Here is a 13,010-nt window from a genome sequence, read left to right on the forward strand (position 1 = left end):
GCGATAGAGTTCTATCGCTATAACACCCTTCGAAGCAATACCAAGACCCACAGGGTTTCGCTTTTCATTATACTGGCGCGCCCTTCCAGCCACCCGTCCGGCTTGTCACCTTCTCCTCCCGACATACACGTGTGTTGTTTGGTCGTGGGAATTTCGTTCAACGATAAAAAATGTTGCCCTACCAGGAGCGAAGTTTTCGCTAGAAGCTGATGGTAAACCGTTATTTCTCCTAATTTGGTAATGTTTTCTCATGTGTTGTGAATTTTGCAAGGACACTTGAGCGTAGGTTCTAGTACATGCATTTTCTTATATCGGATTAAATTCAGTGTTTGTAGAAATTTATGCAAAATTCCAATTCACCCGAATAGCATGAAAAGAAGGAAGGCAGGATGTTTTTCAGCTATGAGTCGTAGCCTACGTACGATGAGTTTATAATATTTACAACCTGGTAGGAGCCGGCTTTTCAAACAAGGCAAACATAGTACATAGTTGAAAAAAGATTTAATATTTGGCGGCGACCTATGCTGAGAGAACAGACGCATGCGCCTGGTAGTGGGCGAGTAATAATTTGCTTCATTCGGCGAGGGTTGCGAAAACAAAAGTACAGTGCAAGTGCAATTTTAAGTCCGCTATCGGCAAACCAACAGCAATATTTTCGGGGCTGATTGGCTGTTTAGGAGTATCCTTTAAGAGTTCACTCAGCATTGCTTTTGCCAAAAATATTATACGAAAGAAATGGTTCGTAACTACAACGCAACGAGTAACCACAAGAAAATTCCATTAATTTTCAACAGCCAGATGAAGGTCCGAAGCAGGAAGTAAAGGTCAGACGGATATTTGAGTACGAAACGAACGCCACGAGGGATACACCCACGCTAGTCTACCGTAATTATTTTCAAGTTCACCAATGCAACGTAATGTGCAAGCGTGATAAAGGTGTAGATTGCATTAAAGTTGGTATTAAAAATTGATATTTTATCGTTCGTAAAACTAGTTTCAACAAGCAAACTGTACAGTTCTAATTGCAGGAAAGATTGATGGTCGATAATTGAGACCACCATTCAGCAATCTTTTCGAAGACTGTAAAAAGTAAACAAGAAAAAAAACCATCATCGTACTCCCTCCCATTGAAAAAGAGACTAAACTGGTAGGAGGTAGGTGCAATGCCAAATCAAGAACTACCGAGCATGCAATTACTTGGCAACTTGCATGTCTTTACCGCATCGGCTCGAGTATAATATGGTTCATAGCGGCAAATCACAGCTGACGTGAGCAAATCCATTTCACTTTGCAAAAATAAAAGTTTATTGGATTATCCGTTCATCTGCCTTGTGCCCATCTGCTGCACTACAGTCAGTATGCCTGTCAGCAGAGCGGTGGCGTTCCTCTCTAGTGAAGGCTTGTTGGCAAGCAGGGCAGGTGCTGTTGCAGTTACGGATCATTGGGAGCGTCATGGCTGTCTGTCATCGTGCAGCACAAAAAGGCATATAACATGTTGAATGTAGTGCCCTCCTATTACAGGGCCCGCCACCCAAAGTGATTCATTATAACAATAAAAGTTTTATTATGTTTATACTCGAAACTGCTATTGAAGTATTTTCCTTCTCAAAGCTACATAGATTGACTTTAAAGATTTTGCTTTGAAGGTATTATACTAGGTGAAACGGGTGCCGAATATTTAGCCGATCTTTTATTTTGAGTCTAGTCCTCTAATCTGCAATTCAGGCAAATTGTAGATTACGCTTAACTCCTCACAAACGTTTTAAGCACGACTTTTATAGATTTTACTTCTAGGTATAAGCAAATATAGACCATTGTTGAATTTTTAGAATAATCATTATCAATTGTCATTCTGGTAGCAACTGTATTATCACGGTGAATCACCTGCCGCACCCTGTGTGCTAATGGATAGTTGTTAGGTGGAATGGAAATAAAATGCTAACCGGAATGCATTATACTCTAGTCACTGAAAGTTGTGAGTAAAAAAATAGCAGCACCGAGGAAATACTCGGATGTTGAAGGCTATTCGGCAATGCAACGGAGGTGACAGGTCAAATTTCATTGCGCTGCAATTCACGTCGAAGGTGTTTTGTGAATTGAATTACATACCACGAAAGATTCGTCTTGGAACTCTTACGTTATACGATTCACAGCCTAATTGATACTGAAAGAACCGCGAATGGCAACGATTAAAAAAAACACACACATACGACTTTTGTCGATATTTTCTTGGTCAAATTAGTCTTCTGCCTGAAGAAAATCTTCACGTTTTTCAATCAGGATGCCAGGGCTATCCATATCTCCGAGTAACATTCTTAGCAACGAACTCGAACTTTACCACAGCTTGAACGTTGGAGCGTCGATTCAGAGTAATTTGCGCCAAATTCCCGACTTTTCCCGCATTTCTCGAGCGCGTGGCCACTCTGTTTAATCCATTCCATCAGCCGGTTAAATAGTCCAAAAATTTTATTCTATTAGAAACTTACGTCTATTATCGAACCCATCCCAAATAGACGTCTGTAAGAACTTATTTCTTTACTAGATAGAACCAAATTATCGTGGATTTCATAAAGTTCAATTTAAAGTTAGGCGATTGATTTAATGCATAGTTAAAACCGATGCTATGTATTACGAAAGAAATTTAGTTGTGTTTCAGGAAATCGTGCTTCACAATGGTATGCGTTATCGTAGAGTAAATAGAGGTAAAATTGTGATAGGGATAAAAATGTGATTTATCAATTCAGATTCCTCGTAATTTGACGACTGTGTTTCATAAATACTGGAAGATGCGAAACAGTGTCTAACCCCTGATGAAAGAAAAAAAAAACGGTTGCAAAAATTTTCGGCAGAGATGAAAAAAAAAATGATAAAATTGACAATGATATGATATGTTTTTATCAAAAACTTATCGCAGATTGAAGATATTACAGTTTTGTTAGCTGCCACTGTACTAATTTCATGGAATCAAACTTAGAACTTTTGACCCGCGAACCCTGGAATGAGTATACACTCTTAAATGAGTTTACCCGTAAATTAGTTGGATTTACAGTGTGACACATATGTATTCAAACAAAAACAAAGTCATATATTTTTGTAAATAAAGGCTTTATTTCGAACTTTAGTTTTAGAAGTTGTTTACTCATAGGTACAGAACGCAACAAACATTCATTCAAATTCATTTAAACGCTTTTTGAAGTCGTTATACGTGACTCGCGCTACTTCCATCGGAATATTATTCCATATCTTGCTGATAACAAACTTGAATTCATCCAAATTATGATATTTATAATTCTTAAGCTTCTACTACATGTACCCCCTACCCCCATATACAAGAATTCAGTGGGTTCAAATCAGGAGAACCTGAGGGCCACTCATTTTTCGATATGAAATCTGTCAGATTGGCTTTGCACCACGTCTGTACAAAGTTTGCAGTGTGGGCAGGAGCTCCACACTCCTGAAAGCAGTAATATTCTTCACCACATATTCCTCGAACGTATGGCATCAAATTCTATTCTAAGACCATTTTTAGATAGTATTTCGCATTAACTTTCACACCCTTGTCAATAAATACAAGAGGAAGTTTCCCTTTCTTTGAAATGCCTCCCCATACCATGACCGCTGATGGATTTTGGTATCATGGTACATTCCGTTTGTGCTTTGGAACTTCCATGATCGAAACCGACCACAACCGATAATTTTGAGCATGATGCGGTGTGCGAAGAAGAAACAACTCCTCATTAGAATAAATCACTTCGAAATTACCGTGCCGACGCAGCAGTAGTTTGCATATTTCCTACCGTTTTTGTTTTGTTGCTTCCGTTAATCCATGGATTTTACGTTTTTGGAATGCTTTTTTTATCTAGATCCATTTTCCAAATTCGACGAAGACTTCCTTTTGATATTCAGCTGAACTGCCAGTTTCCGTACAGACCGGTCGCAACTGCGACGAATTCGTTCTAGAACAGCCTTTTTGACCTCTGCAGTTATTCGCTTCGTTTTCTTCCGGTTTTAACCAGATTCCGTCTCGACAAATCTTTTTAGTGTTTAGTATACAAATCCTCTTTTCATGCCGTGATGTTTGAATCACGAAAAATAGTGCTGCATGTAGCACCGTTTCGGAATTTATTTATTATCAACGATCGTAACTCAAACTTTAGTACGTGCACACCGAACGACACACAATACGAAAAGGAAACTACGTCAAGTAAGACTTAAGTCATGATGACACATACCCACATGGTCTTAGTTTGATTGTATTAATTGTATTTGCCGCTGATAGCATATAATGATTTTTATTCGAATATATATGTGTCACACTGTAGCTAAAATTCTGTTAAAGCTACACAAAATGCCCTTAAAGTGTACAAACTCAGATTTTGAGTAGTTTTTCAACTGAAAAATTGGTAGTAGGAACTTGAAAGTGCGTTATTTGTTACAGAGAATAATTCAATTATAGGTAGCAAGTAGCCAAAATTGGTTGAATTTTTTACCCAAAATTTGAGTTTGTACACTTTAAGGGCATTTTGAATAGTTTCAACCAAGTTTTGACTAAATCCGACCTATTTACAGGTACAATCATTAAACAGCGTAAATAAAGCCGTTAGTTACCTTGGATACCAACCATAGATCATTTTACGAACTGACAGGAGACAATGCAGTCGGGCACCGCCCCGTAGATATGTAGAATTATATCCGAAACCGGTTAGCGAAAAAGGTATTCTTAATTTTTGGAAAAAAAAACTATAAGTGTTGTGTCTTGTTTTTCCGTGTTAAGTGTTCTTACGTTAAGCAAGTAGCAAATATTTACAAGTAAGGTAATGGTGCTACAGTAATTAAGTGTAGCGTAAAACATTATTAATACGTTTTTTGAACCGAAAAACAATTAATAACGGTTAAGTATGAGGTCCAATTCTAAATCAGCATTCAGCATTGCTCGAAGCAGTATGCAGTATTGATACTATTTTTCCGTTTTGCTTCATTACGTTCTGTCAAAATTTCAATCATGACACAAGCAATCCGCCGTTTTGGAATGTCTCATGAAATCATTATCTAACTATACTAATTTTTGTCTATATAGGCTGGATCATCCGGACCAGAATGGCACCACAAAATTGTAACTATCTTTGGTACGAATTCTAAATGTCGTATAAGTGAAAATGTAAACAATCTGAGTATGAGTTATTCTTTAGATGCGAACTTTCACTCATGGCTGGCAAAGAGTGAACATGAAGGTCAAGCTAGATTCCACAGTTTCACGTGCATTCAGTAATACTTCTGGTGTTCCACGAGGCAGTAAACTGGGGCCTTTGCTATTCGCCTTGTACTTTAACGACATTACCATTCTGCTTGGTTCCGGATACGCACTATCCTATACCGACGATCTAGATATATCTCGTTGTAAAATCTATCACTGATTACTACCGATTGCAAGCGTTGTTGGACACCTTTGCTGGCGCTGCTGGACACCTCTGCTTAGGTGTAATGTGTAAACAAGGGCACAATAAGCATTGCTAAATGTAACACGCCCATCTCACTTGATTACCGGATAAACGGAGCTGTTCTCGGACGCGTCGATCAGATCAGCGATCGTGGAGTTCTACTGGATAACAAGCTCATGTTCAACCAACATTATGCTGCTGTCTTCTCTAAAGCTTCGCAACGACTTGGGTTTATCACAAAAATTACCCGAAACTTCACAGATCCCCATTGCTTGAAAGCATTGTACTGCGCGTTGGTACGCCCAATACTTGAGAATGTCTGTGTCATCTGGAATCCTCATAACCTGAATAGAACGTGTTCAACGAAGATTTGTTCGTATCGCCTTGGGACATCTACCCTGGCGTCTACCTAACCATCTTCCCGGCTCTGCTGTCCCGTATTGACTTTCGAGCTTCAAGTAGACAGCTTCGCTCGTCGGAGCTTCACTCCGTATTACATTGGAGTAAATCAACGAGTTCCAGGACTCACTTTTTGTGGTGTTTATTGATTTCAAAAACCAAACCACGAAGACATCTGGGACGCACTAATGCGTAAAGGACTTACATGCACTAGCTTCTGTTTCAAAGATTCAGTGTGAGTCGGTTTCTTGCAAAATTCTGCACGATGACGTCTTGTCGGGCCGTATAAGGGCTACTGTATGAGTGAAGCAACCCTGCATGATGCATTCATCACTAATATTCGTTAACATTATGGACGAGATTTTAAATGAAACCATTGGTAGTAAACCAAAACAAGGATTGCCGTGGCACCTTTTGATAATGGAGTAATTAATTGATCTCGACCTTTCCGAAGACATACTCTTACTCTTCTACCGACGAGCTGATATGCAGGGTATGCTCGATGGTTTCTCCGAGAGCTCCAAGGCAGCAGTTCTCATAGTCAACGTCGCAAAGACGAAGTCTATGGGAGTGAACATTAAGAATCCTTCCAATTTCACAATAGTGGGACAACAGCTTGAGAAGGTGGTATTTTTTCAGTATCTTGGCTAGGCAGCCTGATAGACATGGATCAAGAAGGCCAGAAATATCTTTGTGGGTCTTCGGAGTGTTTGGCACTCAAATCAAATCAAATTACCGACCAAAATATAGAATTTGAACTCAAACGTTTAACACGTTCTATTCTACGCTTGTGAAACGTGGTGCATACCAACAACCCGAAAGCTGGTGATTACTTCGAGTGTTGAGTATAAAACCACACAAGTGTAAAAGTCCTACAGTATAAAACCCTACAAATACAAGTTACTTCGCAACATGCATAACAGAGGGTGCTCACCAGGAAGCAAAATGGGTAAGACGATGTTTTATTAAGAAATTTCTTCTTTGTGTCATGTCAGCTCGTCATTGGTTCTATCTTGTACTTTAAATTGATAGCAAAGTTCAAAGTTTTACTTGATAAGGTATTCTCTATAAAGGGAAAAATTTAAGACAATGTGGCTTTTTAAACGTTTAGTGATGAATACAGTTGCACAGAGTTGCATGTCTCACTCCAACAAGGTCCCGATAATATGCCATCGTGCAGCCTTAATTGCAACGGCCTAAAATCGCATGACTTTCGAGGAATTATCGAAAAAGAATATTTGAAAGAGATGCAAAAAATTATAACACTGACTGGAATTTATTAGTGATTAGAACCACCGACTCCAACGCCATCAAAGTGTCTCCAGTATTTAACGGTGACTTTCAAGGCGCCTTTTTCAATCCAATAATAGCATGGGTATTCCATGCCCAGCAGCCATCCGTTGATGACAGCATTATATAAACAGGTCAAAGTGCTTTGTTCACCTTACACTGTCAACAGAAATAGATAAATTGCTGGTGCGATTCTCAGAAACGAAACACTTCCCCCCGTTCAATGTAATAGCGCTCGGAAATTGAAACGGGACACGGAAATTAATTAATGATTTATACGGCTGGTGTTAATTAAACGTACATTCGCAATGACATCCAAACACGAAACTCATCACTCGAGAAAGTAGTAACGGGGACTGTGTGCATATATCACTTATTAAGAAGGATGTGCTACCGCACGGTGCAGCAAATTTGTCACAGATAGTTACATTGTCAAGTTCAACTCACAATTGCATACTAATGCCATCGAAATGAATAATGTGGCGTGCCCGCAATTCGGCTAGGTATATTCGTGGAACATTTTAAACGGTTGGGCTGCACTGGCCCCAAGCGCTGCTTTTCGCCGGCACCGCACTCATGCAGATATGTATTGTGCTCAATTAAACTAAATTGGTCATCAATTGGTTTGCGTAAAGCTATACTGCTTACTGCTCGAGCGACACTTAACTTTGGCTGTAGACAGTAATTTTAAACTTTCATGTGACGTCCATATTTGATTCGATAACTTGATTTATGGAGCCATTTAATTTAATATTGATGGCGTTCGAACGCAAAAGTTTTTCTCATGTGCCACACCTCTATCCGGGGGTTTTTGTTGATAAGAAGTATATTCCACAATCCGGCAAATTAGCTGTACGGTCGAGTTCTTAACTGGATGTAGTGCTGAAAAACTATAGAACTACTAGTGCGAACTGCCAGGTCGGATTTATGGCGAGTACGGTCACCGGTGCAGACCGGACTTTGACGTAATAATTAGATTTATCGATTTTTGCCACCTCGCCCATAGCAAATCCCTTCACGCGCATTACATTGCATTGCCAAGGTCGACCTGTTCGCAAAGGGATAAGTTTACTACCTTTGAGTGGATATTGCCTATGAAAACAGTATCGTTTATATACGCTATGTTTCTTTGAAAATATCAACATCTTTGACAGTGAAAAACAATTTAAAGGAAGGAAGTAATATGTTTGCTTTGACCTGACTAACTTTGATAAAGTAAAATATTTAGTAGGGAAGCTAAGATGAACATAACATCACCTAAAATATAAATCATCGATAGTATGTGTCGTTAATCATTTCTTGTCATAGACGCATCGCAGTTTTCGCTCCATTGAATTCAGGACAACATGCTCGGTACCGGTAGGTACACGCACACTGCAATATTCCCTTGTATTTTATCTAACGGAAACCCGCCATCCGGTCGATTGGGCTGTGGGGCGTTATTCAGTGTACCTTTCGGAAGCTGGTCTTCTTCAATGAAAGTGAACCGTAGCAAGAGCCAAACAATAATAAAACTGAACTGTTGGGTAATCAAACGGAAATAACTTTCCAAGTCAAACCCTGCACTGAGACAATCAATAACCCACACCACATCTGAAAAGTTTTTGATGCATATTGAACCAAATAATTCGATCCAACAGTTTGGCGCATTATGAATCTCAGTATTTGATATTGATTTTCGCCCTGCCCAGTTTCAGCATCCAAAAAACCGCATCACACATATTCTGCGGTTGGAGCTTTCTCCCTTTGTGCTCCACTTTAAACTAGCTCAAGGGTACTTTGACCTGCTTGTTATTATTTTTACAACCGAAAGGATTGGAACTTTCGATTGTCACTCATCGTGCAATCGCACTGTTTTCAATTTACCACGATTCAATGCTCGTGCCATTGTGTGGCATGTGAAAAGGTTTTTCCCGGACCAAGCCGCGATTAATAGAAACTAGCGCAGGGTACCATGAAAAAAATCCGCTTTATCATTTTAATCCAGACTAAATGAAAAGATATGAGTTCATTGATAATTTTCAGTTCTCTATAGCATCACAGCACCGAAATGAGAAATACATTGCGCAAACGCTGTCCATATAGCACAGGAGACAGGTCGTAGACACTTCGACGTCAATCGAAATGAAGCTGAAAACGGGGGTTACGTGGGATACAGGTTAGCTTACTGAAGAATTTTTTTTTTCAAACGAATCTTCTGTACACAACCAAGCTCATATTCGCTACTCACTACTGTGTTAATATTTTCTTCCTGGGAATTTGCACTTCCCTGCGCTGCAGTCTTTTCAAATGTTAGATCACAGCAATAACGATGTGAGGTTTTTTATACAACAAATTTTGTTGTGGTTTTGTTCGGTGAATAAATTCATTTATTCTCACGTATTGTACTGTTTTGGGGAATACCCAAACTATACTGCGGGAAACTCTATAGCAAATTGTGCAAGGTTCTGTGAACGTTTTATAGATGACGAGTATTCCGTCGGAAGCGCTGGTTACTGCTGTTGCTCCACAGAAATCACCTCTATCTAGATTTATTTGTTTTCCTATGTTTACTGACCCTAAGTATTTTCCTTCAGCTAGGTCCATACAAGCGACAGCGAGTGAGGACGGATCACACTTCCTTTGTGAGCACATCGGGTTTCATTAGATGGTTTACCGCGGAAGTATACTTTCCGAAGAAAGGTATCTTCTGCGTATTAGTTTTCCACCAAAAAATTCCTTCTGCTAAAATGTTTTCCGCCCAATGGTACTTTCCAAGAAATAGTGTATTCGGCGTTATGGTCAACCGCATATTGAATTTCCGCGAAATGGTATTAGGCGAAATGTTATAGAATCATTAGAAAGAATTGGTACAATAAAGGACGACCATATAGATATAAAAATCTAATTTTCAATAACCTTAAAAAACCGTCGAAGAATTAGAAATTACGTATCAATAAAAAAAATAGTATCAAACAACTTGCTCTAACTTTTTTATTCATACGGCCTATTAACTCCAGCATAAATTCTTTTACATGAAATGTAAAAAAAGGTTTCACATGGATAATTTTCAGTAACTCCACAATAAACCCCAAAGCCCAACGCTTTAGCTTGTGCATTGTTCCTATGTGTTGCAACGCAAGTGCACCAGCACCGATCTGACAGTGATAAAGCGAATCCCTGGAATTTAATTGTTACCCGAGGTCATGTGAAGGTTATTACCACTGTTTTCCTGTTACTTCGGCATGCAAAAGTTTTACGTACATAGCGGTTCGGTAGCGGAACTTAATTTCGAAAACGCCGTCAGTTGTTCGGCGCTGTATTAGGCAAAGACAAATCCGCCATTCACTCACGTATCCTGCTGCGTGAGAAACCCATTTCGCTCGGAAGTATCTCTCTCTGTGCTTCACGCACACAAACATACACTTTCCCTTTTGGGAGTCGGCTTGAAATCTCACCCCCTTGCTTCGTGAGCTCGCAAACGTGTACCGGGAAAATGAAGGGTAGTGTACCTAACCTCAAAATAGCGGAGCGAAACGTGGCACATCGTCGTCGACACCCTCATCCCATTCACTCGGTCGATTCTCATCTCAGTCAGATCAGAAGCACAATCTACATCGAGTGTCGGTCGCCGTCAATGCTGCTGATGGCACACAGCTCGTTTGCACGAAGCTTCATTCATAATCGACGTTTGGTACCGGCGAAATGAAGCAGTCGTTTACTGGAGAGAATGGAACCAACGCCGATCTGAATTAATTCATAAATTGCAAAGCATTTAATTTTATCGTCGTCCCAACTAAACGGAATGAATTTGCGACTCACACAACACAATTGCTGCTACCGTCTTCCAAACAAACTATAATGGCAATGGCAAGTTTAGTTGCCATCTGTCAGTACCACGAAAAGGAAACGCAATTTAGACAACGGCTTATTTTATTGCTCACTCGTTGGAGGTATTTGAGTCGCTGCGTTGTGCAGTTGAGCATCGCGCAATGGTTGATTGCTCGAGTTTCCAAGTTATTAATTGAACTATAAATTAGAGGAAGTTTACGTTGAGTTACCTTGTCTTCGTGTGATGTGATGAACGAGCTATCATCAGCAGTTTTCTGCAAGGTACCTCATCATCTAGAGGTGGTTCATCAAACAATGGAACGAAGCATTTAAGTTTTGAGATAATCATAAATTAGGATTTTCGAGTTTACGGGACAGTAAGAAAAATGTTTCACTTGAAAACTGTTTCCACAAATATGACAGTTCTTCTACAAGTATACGTATTTCTATTACTACTGGCGATCTTTCTGGATCATTGCCACATCTCATTGTCTCGTAAATTATTTGTAACACTTTTGACCGTTTTTAATTCGAAAGAAAAAAAAGTATAAGAATGATTACTATACCAATACAAATGGTATAATGCTTTATGTGTTATGTTAATTACAACATTCGTGAAAAGTCGAAAAACCAATAAATGTTCAATTAAAAAAATTGACTTTGATAAAAACTTTAGATAAACCGGACCTTATAGTCCGTTTTCAAAAAATCACAACGTGAGATAATAAACATTTCCTAAAAACATACTTTCGGAGACATAAAAAGTAGCTTCGAATAACAGCTCTTTGAGCGGCCGGAAAGGACTGTCACCAAATATGGAAAAGTTGAACAAATAAAGAAGACTTATCGTACATTATAAAGCTGCATATTGTCAATAATACAATTGATAATACGTTCAAGAAGGCACCAAAAAATGCAATCGGCGTTCATTCTGATGTTAGCTGAGAAGCTAGTCCAATTGATGATTGAAAACAGTATTTCAATACCAGTCCCTAGCCTTGTGTCATTCACAATGCAAAATAGATAAAATAGGTAAAACGAAAGCCCTGGATCAATTTTTCCCAACTTGGATACTATTCTTCAAAGGTTAATATTTCATCACCAAATGTTCAAAAAAATTACGACATTTAACCCTATAAGGGGTAAAACAGTCTGTATACGGCCTTCTCTTTTGTAACTACAGGGCTACAGAAGAAATTTAAATTGACAATATGGAAAATGTTTTCAGAACAGACTTCTTGACATTTTGATATTAATATGACAACATTCTGACCATGCGCTCAAGAGTTATCATCTTTTAAAAACAAAAATTCAGGAAAATTCCGAAAAAAAATTATTGCATGCATATCCCTATTTTTACTTTCAAAGAAAAAGGACATCTAGAATAAAATGATTAACCACAAATTTTTCTTTGAGTAAATTACATGCTTTATTTCCATTTTGTAGTATATCGGAATTAAAAAAATATCTGGACAGAGCACCAGACATAAAAAAAACATAAAGAGAAATTGGACTATTTCTTACCTGGTGTTCCTCCAGATAATTATATTTACATGAAAATCTAACTTTAAGCTTCTTTTGAATGTACTTCCATGGAAAAATATTTATTAGCTTGTTCACATCGTTTTTACGATGTTGCCCGATAGAGGGTTTAATTTACAAGACATTTTACATAACATTTACAAGACATTTTCTGTAAAAACGAAGTTACAAGAGTTAGACAAAATGTTCGGGACAGGCAAAATTTTGACGGAATTCAAACGGCCATAACTTCTACAAAATAGAACATTTTTATATGGAACCAATTGCATTCGGCCGGAAAATTCTTCTAGTTTTTCTAAAATATTCGCAGTAGCTATTGGAAACCGGAGATATTTTGGATTGTCCGGGCGTATGTCAAAAGCTGATTTTTTCTTCGCTTGCATTCTGACATGGAATTTCATAATATTCATATTTTATTCCAAAACTAGATTTCATTTCCAGTCAATTGGTGACAAGAGAACGGAGATTCGTCAAGAAACGACCGAGATATGGGAGATATGCATTCTATCGGAGAGAAGTTTCGCACTGCAG

This window comes from Sabethes cyaneus, chromosome 3 (genome assembly GCF_943734655.1).
Source record: "Sabethes cyaneus chromosome 3, idSabCyanKW18_F2, whole genome shotgun sequence".
Classification (NCBI taxonomy): domain Eukaryota; kingdom Metazoa; phylum Arthropoda; class Insecta; order Diptera; family Culicidae; genus Sabethes; species Sabethes cyaneus.